Raw genomic sequence first — 7688 nt, 5'->3', positions numbered from 1 at the left:
GTAGATTTTAAATACATTTGTACACATTTAAACACAACACATCATTTCAATCTCTGTTTAATGATTATGGGACCAAAACATACATACATACATACATACATACATACATACATACATACATACATACATACATACATACATACATACATACTGCCCTACAAAGGAGAAAGCCAGTAACTCACCAGAGTGCATAGATGAGAAAAATGATTTTAAAGTTTTCTTGTCATCCAGACAAAATAGTTTCTTTGTTTTTTTAGTCAAGTTATTTATCCATATACAAATATTTAGCTAAATCTTGACCTTTGACCTTCATTTGGGAGTTACTGTATTCCTCCTTTGCATGCCTCACAAAAAAGCATGGGGTTATACCAAAGTGAAGGGCAGTAAGTCAAATTTGATCTCATCTTTTTAGTTTTAAAAAGCAGTATAATGACAAGAATAATAACATCCTTAGTCTGATGATGATATAAGATGAAATTGCACGTTTTACTGTTATTCATTACATTAATATTATTATATAATAACATTTGTTATCATATTTGTATGCAAGTATGTTTGTGATATTCCAAGTATCTTTTTAAATCAAATATATTTAAAACACATGGGATTCGGAAATTGGATTCAATGGGTCAGAGAAAACAACATCTAATAAGCTAAACCACCATGCACTCTTTCTGTTAATCAGAAAACGTTAGGGTTTTACTACAACCCGGGTTTTACGAGTGAGAAGGAGAGCTCTCACTCTAGTGCCTTATCCGCTGCGTACGCAGCCCACTGGAAGACTGTCATTTTTGCTCCAAAAATTACTTTTTACATTAAAACCGACCACCCACCAGCAGGTGGCATGGTGCCCCCCTGGGGCTGACGCAGCCACCCACCTCACGCACGTGACTACGTCACGTCCGGTCAGCCCCGGGTACGCCACTCATTCTTCCAGCCCGCTGAGAATCGATGCAACCAACGACGTATCAACGCAGCAAGGCTGGGTAGGGAGAGCTCTCCTTCTCACTTGTAAAACCCGGGTACAACCCTAACGTTTTACTTGTTTCGAACTCGAGCTCTCACTCTAGTGCCAAATTCAACCACCCTTGCTGCCGGGAGCGCCCCACAGAGCGACCCGAGAGGCATCGGTGAACCACGGCCGCATGGCAACGTTCATGCCTGACCGTATGACATTTTAGAGCGGCAACGATACTACTTTTTGCCACTGACAGTACCGCGTGCGCGAACTGCGAACCGGCCACGTCGAGGCTGTAGTACCTAACAAACGTGTGATGAGAGGACCATGAGGCCGCAGCGCACATGTCCTCCACCGAAACACCACGCAACAACGCAGAGGATGTCGCAACACCTCGCGTAGAATGCGCCTTGATACCCTCCGGGGGTATCTTACCCATGGCAGAGTATGCCAAAGCGATCGCCTCCACTATCCAGTGTGATAAGCGATCCTTGGAAAGGGGCCCACCCTGGGCCTTCTGCCCAAAGCAGACCAACAACTGGTTTGTAGTGCGTAATGAACACGTCCTGGCCACATAGGCCGAGAGCGCCCTTACGGGGCACAGCATGTGCAAGCGCCTCTCCTCACCCGAACTGAACGGCGGGGGACAGAATGCTGATAAGTCTATGACCATAGACCTAAAGCTGGCATTAATATTCTTAGGTTGGTAAGCCGGGTTAGGTCGCAACGTAACCCTGCGCCCATCATTCCCAAAAAAACTGCTGCACCGAGAGGGCGATCAGGTCACCAACTCTCTTTCCTGACGACAAGGCCAGCAGCAGCGCGGTCTTTAAAGACAGAAGTTTCAAATCGGCGGAGTCCAAGGGCTCAAACGGATGACCCGTTAGCCCGTCCAGCACTGTAACCAGGTCCCATTTGGGAAAGACGCACCGCGACGGCGGGCGCAGTCTACGCGCTCCCTTCATGAAGCGCGAGACCAAAGGGCACGCCCCCACGGGGTTCCCTTCAATTCCCATGTGGCGAGCAGAAATCGCGGCTACGTACACCTTGAGGGACTGCGGGGACTGACCCGCGTCAAGCAGGCTCTGAAGGAAACAGAGAACTGGTCGCACACTGCAGTTCACTGGATCCACACCCTTACTTGTGCACCAACGCGAAAAGACCCGCCACTTGTACGTGTACTGAGAGCGGGTCAAAGCAGCCCTAGCACTCTGAATAGTGCATACCACATTATCAGGCAAACCCTGGGCTAGCAACTGGTCCCGTTCAGGAGCCAGACTGCTAGCTTCCACCTGCCTGGGGAGGGGTGGAACACCTCCCCCTCCGGCTGGGATAGGAGATCCGCCCGTACCGGCAATGCCCAGGGTGGACCTTGCGCCAGGGAGACCAGGTCCGCAAACCATGTCTGCCTGGACCAGAACGGGGCCACTAGAACGAGCCGGAGGAATCAGAACATGGTGTCCATGTATGATCCGCTGGAAGTGAAGCAGCGCCAGGCGAATCGCCTCCAGCTCTAGCACGTTTATGTGGCGAAGCTCCTGAGCCTCCCACCGGCCGTTTGCCGAAAAATGCCCGCACACCGCACCCCATCCCCAGAGGGAGGCGTCGGTGCAAATCACTAACCTGAGCGGGACAGGGCCCAGCCGAGTGCCTCTCGAGAGGTAACGGGTGTCCGCCCATATGGCCAGCGCCTGCCGGGCCTGACCTGTCAGAGGAACCCTGCGATGACGGTCCCTGGCCAGGTCCAGGCGAAGCCTGAGGAACCAGATTTGGAACGGACGCATGTGTAGCCTCCCCAGAGGGAGCACATGCAGTGCTGAGGCCATTAGGCCCAACATGACTGTGCAGTGATGCACTGACACCGAGCAGCACAGACCTATTGTCCTCGCTGTCCGCACCGTGTGAGTCTGTTGCTCTGGCGAAAGGCGGGCCTGCATGGCCCAGGAGTCTAGCTCGAGCCCCAGGAAGGTTGCCGCCTGCGCTGGGATGAGGCAACTCTTCTGTCAGTTCACCAAAAACCCTAAGGTTTGCAGGTGATCGGTCACCATCTTGGTATGTTCCGTGGCACAGACCCTTGAGTCGGCCACTATAAGAGTGTCGTCGAGATATAGGAAGACGCGGATCCCCCTCGCGCGGAGGGGAGCCAAGGAATGTTTGCAGGCTCAAAGACATGCCGAATGGCAAGACACATAACTCGTAAGCCTTCCCTAGGAAGGAGAACCTCAGGTATTTCCTGTGTCTCTTGACCACGTGGACATGGCAGAACGCATCTTTCAGATCCACGGAAGTAAAGAAATCCCCCTGTCTCAACGCGTTGAACAGGCGGGCAAAAGAGAGCATTCGGAATGGGAACTTCCTCAGCGTCTTGTTGAGACTCCGAAGGTCCAGAATTGGACGCATGGAGCTTCCTTCTTGGGCACGACAAAGTACCTGTGGTAGAAAACCTCTGCCCTGGGAACCGAGCAAATCGCCCCTTTGGCGAGGAGCGAAATAACGTCCTTGTGGAGTATGTCCATGGACTCCCCTTCCACGGCCGAGTCGGGGATCCCGTCGAACCTGGGCGGGGGCCTGGCAAACTGCAGGGCATATCCCTTCTGGAGGGTGTGGTCATGAGTATATTGTTGGGCACCGGGACCTGATCCGGTACCCCGGTGGGGGAAGAAAATGGGGGGGCAGGACGTGAGACGCTATGCCCCCCTGTCGCATGGTCAGCTCCGTAGAAACTGTGCATGCTGGGGGAGAATTTCTTACGCAGGCTCCGCCTACTGACACGCCCTGTGGGTGTGTCGTATCGAGGTAACCCCCACGCCGTGCGACTTTCGCAGGCTGGGGGGACCGTGGAGGCAATGTTCTCTTTCGAGTCCCGCCGCACGCGGACTTGTCCGTCCATGCGGTCCCCAGGAGAGCTCCCGACCAACAATGGGCCCACGGCGCCATTGATGGTGGGCTTGTCCCAGGGGCCTCTTGCCGAGGCCAGGCCGTAGCCATGGACCAAGGCGAGCCTCGATGACGGGTATAAGACCCTGGGAGAGCTCCCGACCGAACTCGGGCATTGGGCACCGAGGACGGCGGGCTTGTCCCTAAAGCTACAAGCCGAAGGCTGGCTCTGAGCCCAAGCCTTGGCGAGCTGCCGTCCCCGCCGGGCGCATCGCACCGGCGAGTGGCGGACTGGGCAGGTCCCTGCTGAGTCCCGGACTGAAGTTGAGCGCTGAGCTCCAATGACTGTGGGCTCATAGCCCCCCCCCCCCCCCTTCCCCAAGGGAGGTGACTAAGAACGGGCCAGGTCACCCGCTTCCCCTTTGGGGGCGGGGGCCGCGTGTCCTGGCTTGCCGTGGGACCCAGGACGGGCCCACTGCGGCCGGGTGGGGTGCCGCCATTAAAGGCGCCCTAGGCTGTGGGGCTCGCACTCACGGGCGTGGGTTGGCTCGCGGCACCTGAGGCCCCGGAGGGCGACTCTGCATGCGTGCTGCCACCTGAAACCGGCGGTCCTCTCCTCACCGCCTAGGCAGGAGGGACCTGACTGCGTTGGAGTCTCGCTGCTGCTTCTCCAGCCGCTGGGCCAAATCCTCCACGGAAGGACCGAATAGGCCCTCCGGAGAGATCTTAACCCCCAGTAACCTCCTCTGCTCCTGCTCAGGGAGCTGGGTGAGGTTCAGCCACAGGTGACGGTGAGTCAGACCTTCCCGCTGTTCTGCGCCAGGCAGTCAACCATACGCAAGGCGTAATCCGTGGCCATCCTGAGCTCTGTAAACAGCTCAGGGGCGGGGTCACACTGCCTGCTAACCCTGCAGGATCGCCAGGTTGTTGGTCATGGTGGCGGACTGCCCCGCCACCAAATACGCCTTTTCGGCCAGCTTGGCCGTCAATTGGCACGCCTTGGAGGGCAACGTGGGCCTCGCGGCATTGGAGGCCAGGTGTCTGGCCACCATCTCCTCGAGGGGAGGCATTGCAGCGACATCGGACATCTCCCCTTGGGGGGTGTCCTGGGGGGGATCGGCTATGGGGTCCTAGGGGAAGAGTCCACCCTGCTCCAACATGGGATCGATGGGCTCATCCCCCCAATTCAAATTCTGCTGCTCAGGCTGGTCCGGGGAACCCTGAGCAGCGGGTGTCTCCCCCCCGACAAAGAGCATCGCTCTTGCCCGTAACTTGCCCAGGGTGAAGCCGTTGCAGGTCTGGCAGAAGCCAGACTTCAGCAACGCATCAGTAGCATGGTCATGCCCTAGGCAGAACACACACTCGTTGTGGCGGTCTTAACCGGCCAACGTAGCCTCACAGCCAACACAGCACCTGGCTGTCCCCCCCTTTCTCTTGGCCGCCGCCCGGTTCATTGTGCGAGTTCAGCGAAGCTAACTCGCAGCAAGCCCCGCAGACTGTACCAGGAATTAGCGGGGGTTATACCATGTAAGCTAACTAGCAGTAGCCTGCAACGGTAAAGATAGCTGGAGTGCTACACATCGCTAGATGCTAGCTGCACGGAGCAAGCTAGCTATCTAGCTAACTGGAGAGCACGGCTTCTCTATCCCCTACTCTCGCTTTAACGTTACTTCAGCCGGAGTAAACGTGCGCGCTCTACACGGAGGTAGCTGGCGCCTAAAGTACCTAGCACACAGACGCTAACCGCATGGGTGCACGCTAGCTATCTGCAACAATACTGGGTGCGTTACCCTGTCTGGGGACGCAGCCTGCCAATTAGCCTATTGTTCTGTGCTACACAGTACTAATGCTATTCGCACATATACAACCTAGCTTTAAACAGTTTTTGAGCGCGGACCTTGGTCAGCTGCCACGCTTTAGGTTTAGCGTCTCTGTCTTTTTTTGCAGTTTTACAAAACTAGATCATCAGGCCGCTATGTGGCCTTCAAATCTAGTTTTCTGGGACTCCGTCCCGGGGTGTGTGTAAGGTCTCTGTGTGTTCTGGGCAGTTCCGAGCAGTGCAATCCCCCAATTTGAAGTTAATTGGATGGATGGCTCTCGAGTCGAGATAAACCACTGTTTGTGTTGCCAGTAGGTGGCGCTATGTCAAATTGCATGGAATTCAGCACTGCACTTTGTCAGGTGCCCTTAATACACTCCCCGAGTTTGAAGTTGATTGGAAAAATGGTTCTCGAGATAAACCACTTTTTGTGGTTGCCAGTAGGTGGCACTATGCCGAATAGCACACAATTCTGCACTGCACTCCATCAGGTCCCCCTAAGCACACTTCCACAGTTTAATGATGGGACAAATTATTCTCGAGATAAACAGCCTTTTATTTGCCAGTAGATATACAGGTTTATATCCTCCTCCATCAGCTGTGATCCCAGTCTTACCCGGGTTGTTGGTCTTGATCACTGCTGGGTCCAGTTTGGTGATGATGTCCTCCTTGACACCAGAGAGCTGAAACACACACTCGTACTTCCCCCAGTCTTCAGGTGTGACTGATGAAACGCTCAGCTCAACGCTCGTCTGGAAGGTTCCATCGTGGTTGGGGAGGATCTCTCCATGGTCCATGACGTCCTGAAGTTTCTCTCCATCTCTCCTCCACAACAGCATGCCTCTGTGAGGGTAGAAACCTGTAGCGTGGCAGCTGACTGGAGAGGAGGGAGACCTCTGGAGGAGAGACACCGAGGGAAGAACTGGAGAGAGAGAGAGATAGAGAGAGTTAGATGAGTGGGGAGCATACTATTTGTATTGGAATTGGTGTATTGGGTTCTGCAGCACCCCGCCTCGTGGTGATTTCAAATAGTTGTATTGTATTGTCTACTGATGTAACTAGAGGTATTATGTAGTGTTTACAAAGGTACTTAGCTGTTTGTATTTTTGCGCTGGGACTGCGTCCCGGTAGTGTGTTGTGTGTGTAAGCTCTCTGTGTGTTCTGGGCAATTCCCAGCAGCGCAATCCCCCAGTTTGAAGTCAATTGGATGAATGGTTCTTGAGATTAGGGATGAGACGATAACCAGTTTTAATGATAAGGTGATACAATTCCTTACGATAACCGTACCGCTTAAAATGTTCATTATCATTAAAACTGTGGTACTGTGATTACCGCGTTACCGTGATTATAGCGCTTTGTAAAACATGGTAAATACCGTCCATCATCAAACAAAGTTGGAGAAATGATTTCAGTGAGTGTATCAGTCCTTTTTGGGTCTTAGTTTTCAATATAAAACTTGGTGAAATGATTTCTGTGAATGTACTGGTATTAGTACTTTTTGAACATTTTCATCAGCACATTTGAACAATAGAGCATGTGATGTCACAGAGGCAGAAGTCACTGTGGGGTCACGCCCACTGAGTCACAGCAAGACTGAGCTTGAATGCAGTAATCAGCCTAGATAACTGACACCTGCTGCTCACGGAGGAACTTGACACTCATTTTGACACTAATTCCCGATTGAGGGGGCGTGTTCCAGTGGGTGTGCATACCCTCTATACCGTGATAATAATGATAACCGTGATCATTTTGGTCACTATAATCGTGATCTGAAATTTTCATCATTTTCACCACTTTTTGTGTCTGCCAGTAGGTAGCGGTATGCTGAATTACACGAAATGCAGCATTGCACTCCACCAGGTTCCCCTAAGCGCATTCCCCAAGTTTAAGTCAATGGGACAAATGGTTCTCGAGATAAACAGCCTTTTATTTGCCAGTAGGTATACAGGGTATATATCCTCCTCCATCAGCTGTGATCCCAGTCTTACCCGGGTTGTTGGTCTTGATCACTGCTGGGTCCAGTTTGGTGATGAT

The 7688-nt window shown here is 53.0% G+C and overlaps 1 protein-coding gene across 1 annotated transcript in view; it reads right to left on the bottom strand.

The window, feature by feature from the left end:
- LOC310784847 (major histocompatibility complex class I-related gene protein-like) overlaps nucleotides 1–7688 on the bottom strand; it is a gene marked incomplete at both ends in the record, with an annotated part of 38079 nt that overhangs the window by 9692 nt on the left and 20699 nt on the right. The window lies entirely within an intron of this gene.

Source organism: Poromitra crassiceps, assembly GCF_964638095.1.
Source record: "Poromitra crassiceps genome assembly, chromosome: 11".
NCBI lineage: Eukaryota > Metazoa > Chordata > Actinopteri > Beryciformes > Melamphaidae > Poromitra > Poromitra crassiceps.
The sequence above is the reverse complement of the archived record's forward strand: the minus strand, read 5'-3'. Positions and strand labels throughout refer to the sequence as shown.